We start from the raw sequence: 14445 nt of genomic DNA on the forward strand, positions 1-14445 counted from the left end.
TCAGTTCTCACACTCATACAAGAGACAGTTCCCCCTCACTCTCACACACATACAGAGACAGTTCCCCCTCACTCTCACACACATACAAAGATACAGTTCTCACTCTCACACACATACAGACAGTTCTCACTCTCACACACATACAAAGAGACAGTTCTCACTCTCACACACATACAAAGAGACAGTTCTCACTCTCACACACATACAAAGAGACAGTTCTCACTCTCACACACATACAAAGAAACAGTTCTCACTCTCACACACGTACAAAGAGACAGTTCTCACTCTCACACACATAAAAAGAGACAGTTCCCCCTCACTCTCACACACATACAGAGAGACAGTTCCCCCTCACTCTCACACACATACAAAGAGACAGTTCTCACTCTCACACACATACAAAGAAACAGTTCCCCCTCACTCTCACACACATACAAAGAGACAGTTCTCACTCTCACACACATACAAAGAGACAGTTCTCACTCTCTCACACACACATACAAAGAGACAGTTCCCCCTCACCCTCACACACATACAAAGAGACAGTTCCCCCTCACTCTCACACACATACAAAGAGACAGTTCTCACTCTCACACACATACAAAGAGACAGTTCCCCCTGACTCTCACACACATACAGACATTTCTCTCTCTCACACACATACAAAGAGACAGTTCTCACTCACACACATACAAAGAGACAGTTCTCACTCTCACACACATACAAAGAGACAGTTCTCACTCTCACACACATACAAAGAGACAGTTCTCACTCTCACACACATACAGAGACAGTTCCCCTCACTCTCACACACATACAAGAGACAGTTCCCCCTCACTCTCACACACATACAAAGAGACAGTTCTCACTCTCACACACATACAAAGAAACAGTTCTCACTCTCACACACATAAAAAGAGATAGTTCTCACTCTCACACACATACAAAGAGACAGTTCTCACTCTCACACACATACAAAGAGACAGTTCTCACTCTCACACACATACAGAGACAGTTCCCCCTCACTCTCACACTCATACAAGAGACAGTTCCCCCTCACTCTCACACACATACAAAGAGACAGTTCTCACTCTCACACACATACAAAGAGACCGTGCTCACTCTCACACACATACAAAGAGACAGTTCTCACTCTCACACACATACAAAGAGACAGTTCTCACTCTCACACACATACAAAGAGACCGTTCTCACTCTCACGCACATACAAAGAGACAGTTCTCACACACATACAAAGAGACAGTTCTCACTCTCACACACATACAGACATTTCTCTCTCTCACACACATACAAAGAGACAGTTCTCAGTCTCACACACATACAAAGAGACAGTTCTCACTCTCACACACATACAAAGAGACAGTTCTCACTCTCACACACATACAAAGAGACAGTTCTCACTCTCACTCTCACACACATACAAAGAGACAGTTCCCCCTCACTCTCACACACATACAAAGAGACAGTTCTCACTCTCACACACATACAAACAGACAGTTCTCCCTGACTCTCACACACATACAGACATTTCTCTCTCTCACACACATACAAAGAGACAGTTCTCACTCTCACACACATACAAAGAGACAGTTCTCACTCTTACACACATACAAAGATACAGTTCTCACTCTCACACACATACAAAGAGACAGTTCTCACTCTCACACACATACAAAGAGACAGTTCTCACTCTCACACACATACATAGATAGTTCCCCCTCACTCTCACACACATACAGAGACAGTTCCCCCTCACTCTCACACACATACAGAGACAGTTCCCCCTCACTCTCACACACATACAAAGAGACAGTTCCCCCTCACTCTCACACACATACAAAGAGACAGTTCCCACTCTCACACACATAGAGAGACAGTTCCCCCTCACTCTCACACACATACAAAGAGACAGTTCCCCTCACTCTCACACACATACAAAGAGACAGTTCTCACTCTCACACACATACAAAGAGACAGTTCTCACTCTCACACACATACAAAGAGACAGTTCTCACTCTCACACACATACAAAGAGACAGTTCTCACTCTCACACACATACAGAGACAGTTCCCCTCACTCTCACACACATACAAAGAGTCAGTTCTCACACTCATACAAGAGACAGTTCCCCCTCACTCTCACACACATACAGAGACAGTTCCCCCTCACTCTCACACACATACAAAGAGACAGTTCTCACTCTCACACACATACAGACAGTTCTCACTCTCACACACATACAAAGAGACAGTTCTCACTCTCACACACATACAGACAGTTCTCATTCTCACACTCATACAAGAGACAGTTCCCCCTCACTCTCACACACATACAAAGAGACAGTTCTCACTCTCACACACATACAAAGAGACAGTTCTCACTCTCACACACATACAAAGAGACAGTTCTCACTCTCACACACATAAAAAAAGACAGTTCCCCCTCACTCTCACACACATACAAAGAGACAGTTCCCCCTCACTCTCACACACATACAAAGAGACAGTTCTCACTCTCACACACATACAAAGAAACAGTTCCCCCTCACTCTCACACACATACAAAGAGACAGTTCTCACTCTCACACACATACAAAGAGACAGTTCCCCCTCACTCTCACACACATACAAAGAGACAGTTCTCACTCTCACACACATACAGAGACAGTTCCCCCTCACTCTCACACACATACAAAGAGACAGTTCCCCCTCACTCCCACACACATACAAAGAGACAGTTCTCACTCTCACACACATACAAAGAGACAGTTCTCACTCTCACACACATACAAAGAGACAGTTCTCACTCTCACACACATACAAAGAGACAGTTCTCACTCTCACACACATACAAAGAAACAGTTCTCACTCTCACACACGTACAAAGAGACAGTGCTCACTCTCACACACATAAAAAGAGACAGTTCCCCCTCACTCTCACACACATACAAAGAGACAGTTCCCCCTCACTCTCACACACATACAAAGAGACAGTTCTCACTCTCACACACATACAAAGAAACAGTTCCCCCTCACTCTCACACACATACAAAGAGACAGTTCTCACTCTCACACACATACAAAGAGACAGTTCTCACTCTCTCACACACACATACAAAGAGACAGTTCCCCCTCACCCTCACACACATACAAAGAGACAGTTCCCCCTCACTCTCACACACATACAAAGAGACAGTTCTCACTCTCACACACATACAAAGAGACAGTTCCCCCTGACTCTCACACACATACAGACATTTCTCTCTCTCACACACATACAAAGAGACAGTTCTCACTCTCACACACATACAAAGAGACAGTTCTCACTCTCACACACATACAAAGAGACAGTTCTCACTCTCACACACATACAAAGAGACAGTTCTCACTCTCACACACATACAGAGACAGTTCCCCCTCACTCTCACACACATACAAGAGACAGTTCCCCCTCACTCTCACACACATACAAAGAGACAGTTCTCACTCTCACACACATACAAAGAAACAGTTCTCACTCTCACACACATAAAAAGAGATAGTTCTCACTCTCACACACATACAAAGAGACAGTTCTCACTCTCACACACATACAAAGAGACAGTTCTCACTCTCACACACATACAAAGAAACAGTTCCCCCTCACTCTCACACACATACAGAGACAGTTCCCCCTCACTCTCACACTCATACAAGAGACAGTTCCCCCTCACTCTCACACACATAAAAAGAGACAGTTCCCCCTCACTCTCACACACATACAAAGAGACAGTTCCCCCTCACTCTCACACACATACAAAGAGACAGTTCTCACTCTCACACACATACAAAGAAACAGTTCCCCCTCACTCTCACACACATACAAAGAGACAGTTCTCACTCTCACACACATACAAAGAGACAGTTCTCACTCTCTCACACACACATACAAAGAGACAGTTCTCACTCTCACACACATACAAAGAAACAGTTCCCCCTCACTCTCACACACATACAAAGAGTCAGTTCTCACACTCATACAAGAGACAGTTCCCCCTCACTCTCACACACATACAGAGACAGTTCCCCCTCACTCTCACACACATACAAAGAGACAGTTCTCACTCTCACACACATACAGACAGTTCTCACTCTCACACACATACAAAGAGACAGTTCTCACTCTCACACACATACAGACAGTTCTCATTCTCACACTCATACAAGAGACAGTTCCCCCTCACTCTCACACACATACAAAGAGACAGTTCTCACTCTCACACACATACAAAGAGACAGTTCTCACTCTCACACACATACAAAGAGACAGTTCTCACTCTCACACACATAAAAAGACAGTTCCCCCTCACTCTCACACACATACAAAGAGACAGTTCCCCCTCACTCTCACACACATACAAAGAGACAGTTCTCACTCTCACACACATACAAAGAAACAGTTCCCCCTCACTCTCACACACATACAAAGAGACAGTTCTCACTCTCACACACATACAAAGAGACAGTTCCCCCTCACTCTCACACACATACAAAGAGACAGTTCTCACTCTCACACACATACAGAGACAGTTCCCCCTCACTCTCACACACATACAAAGAGACAGTTCCCCCTCACTCCCACACACATACAAAGAGACAGTTCTCACTCTCACACACATACAAAGAGACAGTTCTCACTCTCACACACATACAAAGAGACAGTTCTCACTCTCACACACATACAAAGAGACAGTTCTCACTCTCACACACATACAAAGAAACAGTTCTCACTCTCACACACGTACAAAGAGACAGTGCTCACTCTCACACACATAAAAAGAGACAGTTCCCCTCACTCTCACACACATACAAAGAGACAGTTCCCCCTCACTCTCACACACATACAAAGAGACAGTTCTCACTCTCACACACATACAAAGAAACAGTTCCCCCTCACTCTCACACACATACAAAGAGACAGTTCTCACTCTCACACACATACAAAGAGACAGTTCTCACTCTCTCACACACATACAAAGAGACAGTTCCCCCTCACCCTCACACACATACAAAGAGACAGTTCCCCCTCACTCTCACACACATACAAAGAGACAGTTCTCACTCTCACACACATACAAAGAGACAGTTCCCCCTGACTCTCACACACATACAGACATTTCTCTCTCTCACACACATACAAAGAGACAGTTCTCACTCTCACACACATACAAAGAGACAGTTCTCACTCTCACACACATACAAAGAGACAGTTCTCACTCTCACACACATACAAAGAGACAGTTCTCACTCTCACACACATACAGAGACAGTTCCCCCTCACTCTCACACACATACAAGAGACAGTTCCCCCTCACTCTCACACACATACAAAGAGACAGTTCTCACTCTCACACACATACAAAGAAACAGTTCTCACTCTCACACACATAAAAAGAGATAGTTCTCACTCTCACACACATACAAAGAGACAGTTCTCACTCTCACACACATACAAAGAGACAGTTCTCACTCTCACACACATACAAAGAAACAGTTCCCCCTCACTCTCACACACATACAGAGACAGTTCCCCCTCACTCTCACACTCATACAAGAGACAGTTCCCCTCACTCTCACACACATAAAAAGAGACAGTTCCCCCTCACTCTCACACACATACAAAGAGACAGTTCCCCTCACTCTCACACACATACAAAGAGACAGTTCTCACTCTCACACACATACAAAGAAACAGTTCCCCCTCACTCTCACACACATACAAAGAGACAGTTCTCACTCTCACACACATACAAAGAGACAGTTCTCACTCTCTCACACACACATACAAAGAGACAGTTCTCACTCTCACACACATACAAAGAAACAGTTCCCCCTCACTCTCACACACATACAGAGACAGTTCCCCCTCACTCTCACACTCATACAAGAGACAGTTCCCCCTCACTCTCACACACATACAAAGAGACAGTTCTCACTCTCACACACATACAAAGAGACAGTTCTCACTCTCACACACATACAAAGAGACAGTTCTCACTCTCACACACATAAAAAGAGACAGTTCCCCCTCACTCTCACACACATACAAAGAGACAGTTCCCCCTCACTCTCACACACATACAAAGAGACAGTTCTCACTCTCACACACATACAAAGAAACAGTTCCCCCTCACTCTCACACACATACAAAGAGACAGTTCTCACTCTCACACACATACAAAGAGACAGTTCCCCCTCACTCCCACACACATACAAAGAGACAGTTCTCACTCTCACACACATACAAAGAGACAGTTCTCACTCTCACACACATACAAAGAGACAGTTCTCACTCTCACACACATACAAAGAGACAGTTCTCACTCTCACACACATACAAAGAGACCGTTCTCACTCTCACGCACATACAAAGAGACAGTTCTCACACACATACAAAGAGACAGTTCTCACTCTCACACACATACAGACATTTCTCTCTCTCACACACATACAAAGAGACAGTTCTCACTCTCACACACATACAAAGAGACAGTTCTCACTCTCACACACATACAAAGAGACAGTTCTCACTCTCACTCTCACACACATACAAAGAGACAGTTCCCCCTCACTCTCACACACATACAAAGAGACAGTTCTCACTCTCACACACATACAAAGAGACAGTTCCCCCTGACTCTCACACACATACAGACATTTCTCTCTCTCACACACATACAAAGAGACAGTTCTCACTCTCACACACATACAAAGAGACAGTTCTCACTCTTACACACATACAAAGATACAGTTCTCACTCTCACACACATACAAAGAGACAGTTCTCACTCTCACACACATACAAAGAGACAGTTCTCACTCTCACACACATACATAGATAGTTCCCCCTCACTCTCACACACATACAGAGACAGTTCCCCCTCACTCTCACACACATACAGAGACAGTTCCCCCTCACTCTCACACACATACAAAGAGACAGTTCCCCCTCACTCTCACACACATACAAAGAGACAGTTCCCACTCTCACACACATACAGAGACAGTTCCCCCTCACTCTCACACACATACAAAGAGACAGTTCCCCCTCACTCTCACACACATACAAAGAGACAGTTCTCACTCTCACACACATACAAAGAGACAGTTCTCACTCTCACACACATACAAAGAGACAGTTCTCACTCTCACACACATACAAAGAGACAGTTCTCACTCTCACACACATACAGAGACAGTTCCCCCTCACTCTCACACACATACAAAGAGTCAGTTCTCACACTCATACAAGAGACAGTTCCCCCTCACTCTCACACACATACAGAGACAGTTCCCCCTCACTCTCACACACATACAAAGAGACAGTTCTCACTCTCACACACATACAGACAGTTCTCACTCTCACACACATACAAAGAGACAGTTCTCACTCTCACACACATACAGACAGTTCTCATTCTCACACTCATACAAGAGACAGTTCCCCCTCACTCTCACACACATACAAAGAGACAGTTCTCACTCTCACACACATACAAAGAGACAGTTCTCACTCTCACACACATACAAAGAGACAGTTCTCACTCTCACACACATAAAAAGAGACAGTTCCCCCTCACTCTCACACACATACAAAGAGACAGTTCCCCCTCACTCTCACACACATACAAAGAGACAGTTCTCACTCTCACACACATACAAAGAAACAGTTCCCCCTCACTCTCACACACATACAAAGAGACAGTTCTCACTCTCACACACATACAAAGAGACAGTTCCCCCTCACTCTCACACACATACAAAGAGACAGTTCTCACTCTCACACACATACAGAGACAGTTCCCCTCACTCTCACACACATACAAAGAGACAGTTCCCCCTCACTCCCACACACATACAAAGAGACAGTTCTCACTCTCACACACATACAAAGAGACAGTTCTCACTCTCACACACATACAAAGAGACAGTTCTCACTCTCACACACATACAAAGAGACAGTTCTCACTCTCACACACATACAGCGACAGTTCCCCCTCACTCTCACACACATACAAGAGACAGTTCCCCCTCACTCTCACACACATACAAAGAGACAGTTCTCACTCTCACACACATACAAAGAGACAGTTCTCACTCTCACACACATACAAAGAGACAGTTCTCACTCTCACACACATACAAAGAGACAGTTCTCACTCTCACACACATACAAAGAAACAGTTCTCACTCTCACACACGTACAAGGGACAGTTCTCACTCTCACACACATAAAAAGAGACAGTTCCCCCTCACTCTCACACACATACAAAGAGACAGTTCCCCCTCACTCTCACACACATACAAAGAGACAGTTCTCACTCTCACACACATACAAAGAAACAGTTCCCCCTCACTCTCACACACATACAAAGAGACAGTTCTCACTCTCACACACATACAAAGAGACAGTTCTCACTCTCTCACACACACATACAAAGAGACAGTTCCCCCTCACCCTCACACACATACAAAGAGACAGTTCCCCCTCACTCTCACACACATACAAAGAGACAGTTCTCACTCTCACACACATACAAAGAGACAGTTCCCCCTGACTCTCACACACATACAGACATTTCTCTCTCTCACACACATACAAAGAGACAGTTCTCACACACATACAAAGAGACAGTTCTCACTCTCACACACATACAAAGAGACAGTTCTCACTCTCACACACATACAAAGAGACAGTTCTCACTCTCACACACATACAGAGACAGTTCCCCCTCACTCTCACACACATACAAGAGACAGTTCCCCCTCACTCTCACACACATACAAAGAGACAGTTCTCACTCTCACACACATACAAAGAAACAGTTCTCACTCTCACACACATAAAAAGAGATAGTTCTCACTCTCACACACATACAAAGAGACAGTTCTCACTCTCACACACATACAAAGAGACAGTTCTCACTCTCACACACATACAAGAGACAGTTCCCCCTCACTCTCACACTCATACAAGAGACAGTTCCCCCTCACTCTCACACACATACAAAGAGACAGTTCTCACTCTCACACACATACAAAGAGACAGTTCTCACTCTCACACACATACAAAGAGACAGTTCTCACTCTCACACACATAAAAAGAGACAGTTCCCCCTCACTCTCACACACATACAAAGAGACAGTTCCCCCTCACTCTCACACACATACAAAGAGACAGTTCTCACTCTCACACACATACAAAGAAACAGTTCCCCCTCACTCTCACACACATACAAAGAGACAGTTCTCACTCTCACACACATACAAAGAGACAGTTCCCCCTCACTCTCACACACATACAAAGAGACAGTTCTCACTCTCACACACATACAGAGACAGTTCCCCCTCACTCTCACACACATACAAAGAGACAGTTCCCCCTCACTCCCACACACATACAAAGAGACAGTTCTCACTCTCACACACATACAAAGAGACAGTTCTCACTCTCACACACATACAAAGAGACAGTTCTCACTCTCACACACATACAAAGAGACAGTTCTCACTCTCACACACATACAGCGACAGTTCCCCCTCACTCTCACACACATACAAGAGACAGTTCCCCCTCACTCTCACACACATACAAAGAGACAGTTCTCACTCTCACACACATACAAAGAGACAGTTCTCACTCTCACACACATACAAAGAGACAGTTCTCACTCTCACACACATACAAAGAGACAGTTCTCACTCTCACACACATACAAAGAAACAGTTCTCACTCTCACACACGTACAAAGAGACAGTTCTCACTCTCACACACATAAAAAGAGACAGTTCCCCCTCACTCTCACACACATACAAAGAGACAGTTCCCCCTCACTCTCACACACATACAAAGAGACAGTTCTCACTCTCACACACATACAAAGAAACAGTTCCCCCTCACTCTCACACACATACAAAGAGACAGTTCTCACTCTCACACACATACAAAGAGACAGTTCTCACTCTCTCACACACACATACAAAGAGACAGTTCCCCCTCACCCTCACACACATACAAAGAGACAGTTCCCCCTCACTCTCACACACATACAAAGAGACAGTTCTCACTCTCACACACATACAAAGAGACAGTTCCCCCTGACTCTCACACACATACAGACATTTCTCTCTCTCACACACATACAAAGAGACAGTTCTCACTCTCACACACATACAAAGAGACAGTTCTCACTCTCACACACATACAAAGAGACAGTTCTCACTCTCACACACATACAAAGAGACAGTTCTCACTCTCACACACATACAGAGACAGTTCCCCCTCACTCTCACACACATACAAGAGACAGTTCCCCCTCACTCTCACACACATACAAAGAGACAGTTCTCACTCTCACACACATACAAAGAAACAGTTCTCACTCTCACACACATAAAAAGAGATAGTTCTCACTCTCACACACATACAAAGAGACAGTTCTCACTCTCACACACATACAAAGAGACAGTTCTCACTCTCACACACATACAAGAGACAGTTCCCCCTCACTCTCACACTCATACAAGAGACAGTTCCCCCTCACTCTCACACACATACAAAGAGACAGTTCTCACTCTCACACACATACAAAGAGACAGTTCTCACTCTCACACACATACAAAGAGACAGTTCTCACTCTCACACACATACAAAGAGACAGTTCTCACTCTCACACACATACAAAGAGACCGTTCTCACTCTCACGCACATACAAAGAGACAGTTCTCACACACATACAAAGAGACAGTTCTCACTCTCACACACATACAGACATTTCTCTCTCTCACACACATACAAAGAGACAGTTCTCAGTCTCACACACATACAAAGAAACAGTTCTCACTCTCACACACATACAGACATTTCTCTCTCTCACACACATACAAAGAGACAGTTCTCACTCTCACACATACAAAGAGACAGTTCTCACTCTCACACACATACAAAGAGACAGTTCTCACTCTTACACACATACAAAGAGACAGTTCTCACTCTCACACACATACAAAGAGACAGTTCTCACACACATACAGAGACAGTTCCCCCTCACTCTCACACACATACAAAGAGTCAGTTCTCACACTCATACAAGAGACAGTTCCCCCTCACTCTCACACACATACAGAGACAGTTCCCCCTCACTCTCACACACATACAAAGAGTCAGTTCTCACACTCATACAAGAGACAGTTCCCCCTCACTCTCACACACATACAAAGAGACAGTTCTCACTCTCACACACATACAGACAGTTCTCACTCTCACACACATACAGACAGTTCTCACTCTCACACACATACAAAGAGACAGTTCTCACTCTCACACACATACAGACAGTTCTCATTCTCACACTCATACAAGAGACAGTTCCCCCTCACTCTCACACACATACAAAGAGACAGTTCTCACTCTCACACACGTACAAAGAGACAGTTCTCACTCTCACACACATAAAAAGAGACAGTTCCCCCTCACTCTCACACACATACAAAGAGACAGTTCCCCCTCACTCTCACACACATACAAAGAGACAGTTCTCACTCTCACACACATACAAAGAAACAGTTCCCCCTCACTCTCACACACATACAAAGAGACAGTTCTCACTCTCACACACATACAAAGAGACAGTTCTCACTCTCTCACACACACATACAAAGAGACAGTTCCCCCTCACCCTCACACACATACAAAGAGACAGTTCCCCCTCACTCTCACACACATACAAAGAGACAGTTCTCACTCTCACACACATACAAAGAGACAGTTCCCCCTGACTCTCACACACATACAGACATTTCTCTCTCTCACACACATACAAAGAGACAGTTCTCACTCTCACACACATACAAAGAGACAGTTCTCACTCTTACACACATACAAAGATACAGTTCTCACTCTCTCACACATACAAAGAGACAGTTCTCACTCTCACACACATATATAGATAGTTCCCCCTCACTCTCACACACATACAGAGACAGTTCCCCCTCACTCTCACACACATACAGAGACAGTTCCCCCTCACTCTCACACACATACAAAGAGACAGTTCTCACTCTCACACACATACAAAGAAACAGTTCTCACTCTCACACACGTACAAAGAGACAGTTCTCACTCTCACACACATAAAAAGAGACAGTTCCCCCTCACTCTCACACACATACAAAGAGACAGTTCCCCCTCACTCTCACACACATACAAAGAGACAGTTCTCACTCTCACACACATACAAAGAAACAGTTCCCCCTCACTCTCACACACATACAAAGAGACAGTTCTCACTCTCACACACATACAAAGAGACAGTTCTCACTCTCTCACACACACATACAAAGAGACAGTTCCCCCTCACCCTCACACACATACAAAGAGACAGTTCCCCCTCACTCTCACACACATACAAAGAGACAGTTCTCACTCTCACACACATACAAAGAGACAGTTCCCCCTGACTCTCACACACATACAGACATTTCTCTCTCTCACACACATACAAAGAGACAGTTCTCACTCTCACACACATACAAAGAGACAGTTCTCACTCTCACACACATACAAAGAGACAGTTCTCACTCTCACACACATACAAAGAGACAGTTCTCACTCTCACACACATACAGAGACAGTTCCCCCTCACTCTCACACACATACAAGAGACAGTTCCCCCTCACTCTCACACACATACAAAGAGACAGTTCTCACTCTCACACACATACAAAGAAACAGTTCTCACTCTCACACACATAAAAAGAGATAGTTCTCACTCTCACACACATACAAAGAGACAGTTCTCACTCTCACACACATACAAAGAGACAGTTCTCACTCTCACACACATACAGAGACAGTTCCCCCTCACTCTCACACTCATACAAGAGACAGTTCCCCCTCACTCTCACACACATACAAAGAGACAGTTCTCACTCTCACACACATACAAAGAGACAGTTCTCACTCTCACACACATACAAAGAGACAGTTCTCACTCTCACACACATACAAAGAGACAGTTCTCACACACATACAAAGAGACCGTTCTCACTCTCACGCACATACAAAGAGACAGTTCTCACACACATACAAAGAGACAGTTCTCACTCTCACACACATACAGACATTTCTCTCTCTCACACACATACAAAGAAACAGTTCTCACTCTCACACACATACAGACATTTCTCTCTCTCACACACATACAAAGAGACAGTTCTCACTCTCACACATACAAAGAGACAGTTCTCACTCTCACACACATACAAAGAGACAGTTCTCACTCTTACACACATACAAAGAGACAGTTCTCACTCTCACACACATACAAAGAGACAGTTCTCACTCTCACACACATACAAAGAGACAGTTCTCACTCTCACACACATACAAAGAGACAGTTCTCACACACATACAGAGACAGTTCCCCCTCACTCTCACACACATACAAAGAGTCAGTTCTCACACTCATACAAGAGACAGTTCCCCCTCACTCTCACACACATACAGAGACAGTTCCCCCTCACTCTCACACACATACAAAGAGACAGTTCTCACTCTCACACACATACAGACAGTTCTCACTCTCACACACATACAGACAGTTCTCACTCTCACACACATACAAAGAGACAGTTCTCACTCTCACACACATACAGACAGTTCTCATTCTCACACTCATACAAGAGACAGTTCCCCCTCACTCTCACACACATACAAAGAGACAGTTCTCACTCTCACACACGTACAAAGAGACAGTTCTCACTCTCACACACATAAAAAGAGACAGTTCCCCCTCACTCTCACACACATACAAAGAGACAGTTCCCTCTCACTCTCACACACATACAAAGAGACAGTTCTCACTCTCACACACATACAAAGAAACAGTTCCCCCTCACTCTCACACACATACAAAGAGACAGTTCTCACTCTCACACACATACAAAGAGACAGTTCTCACTCTCTCACACACACATACAAAGAGACAGTTCCCCCTCACCCTCACACACATACAAAGAGACAGTTCCCCCTCACTCTCACACACATACAAAGAGACAGTTCTCACTCTCACACACATACAAAGAGACAGTTCCCCCTGACTCTCACACACATACAGACATTTCTCTCTCTCACACACATACAAAGAGACAGTTCTCACTCTCACACACATACAAAGAGACAGTTCTCACTCTTACACACATACAAAGATACAGTTCTCACTCTCTCACACATACAAAGAGACAGTTCTCACTCTCACACACATATATAGATAGTTCCCCCTCACTCTCACACACATACAGAGACAGTTCCCCCTCACTCTCACACACATACAGAGACAGTTCCCCCTCACTCTCACACACATACAAAGAGACAGTTCCCCCTCA

Source organism: Oncorhynchus gorbuscha, unplaced genomic scaffold (assembly GCF_021184085.1).
Source record: "Oncorhynchus gorbuscha isolate QuinsamMale2020 ecotype Even-year unplaced genomic scaffold, OgorEven_v1.0 Un_scaffold_35:::fragment_2:::debris, whole genome shotgun sequence".
Classification (NCBI taxonomy): Eukaryota; Metazoa; Chordata; class Actinopteri; order Salmoniformes; family Salmonidae; genus Oncorhynchus; species Oncorhynchus gorbuscha.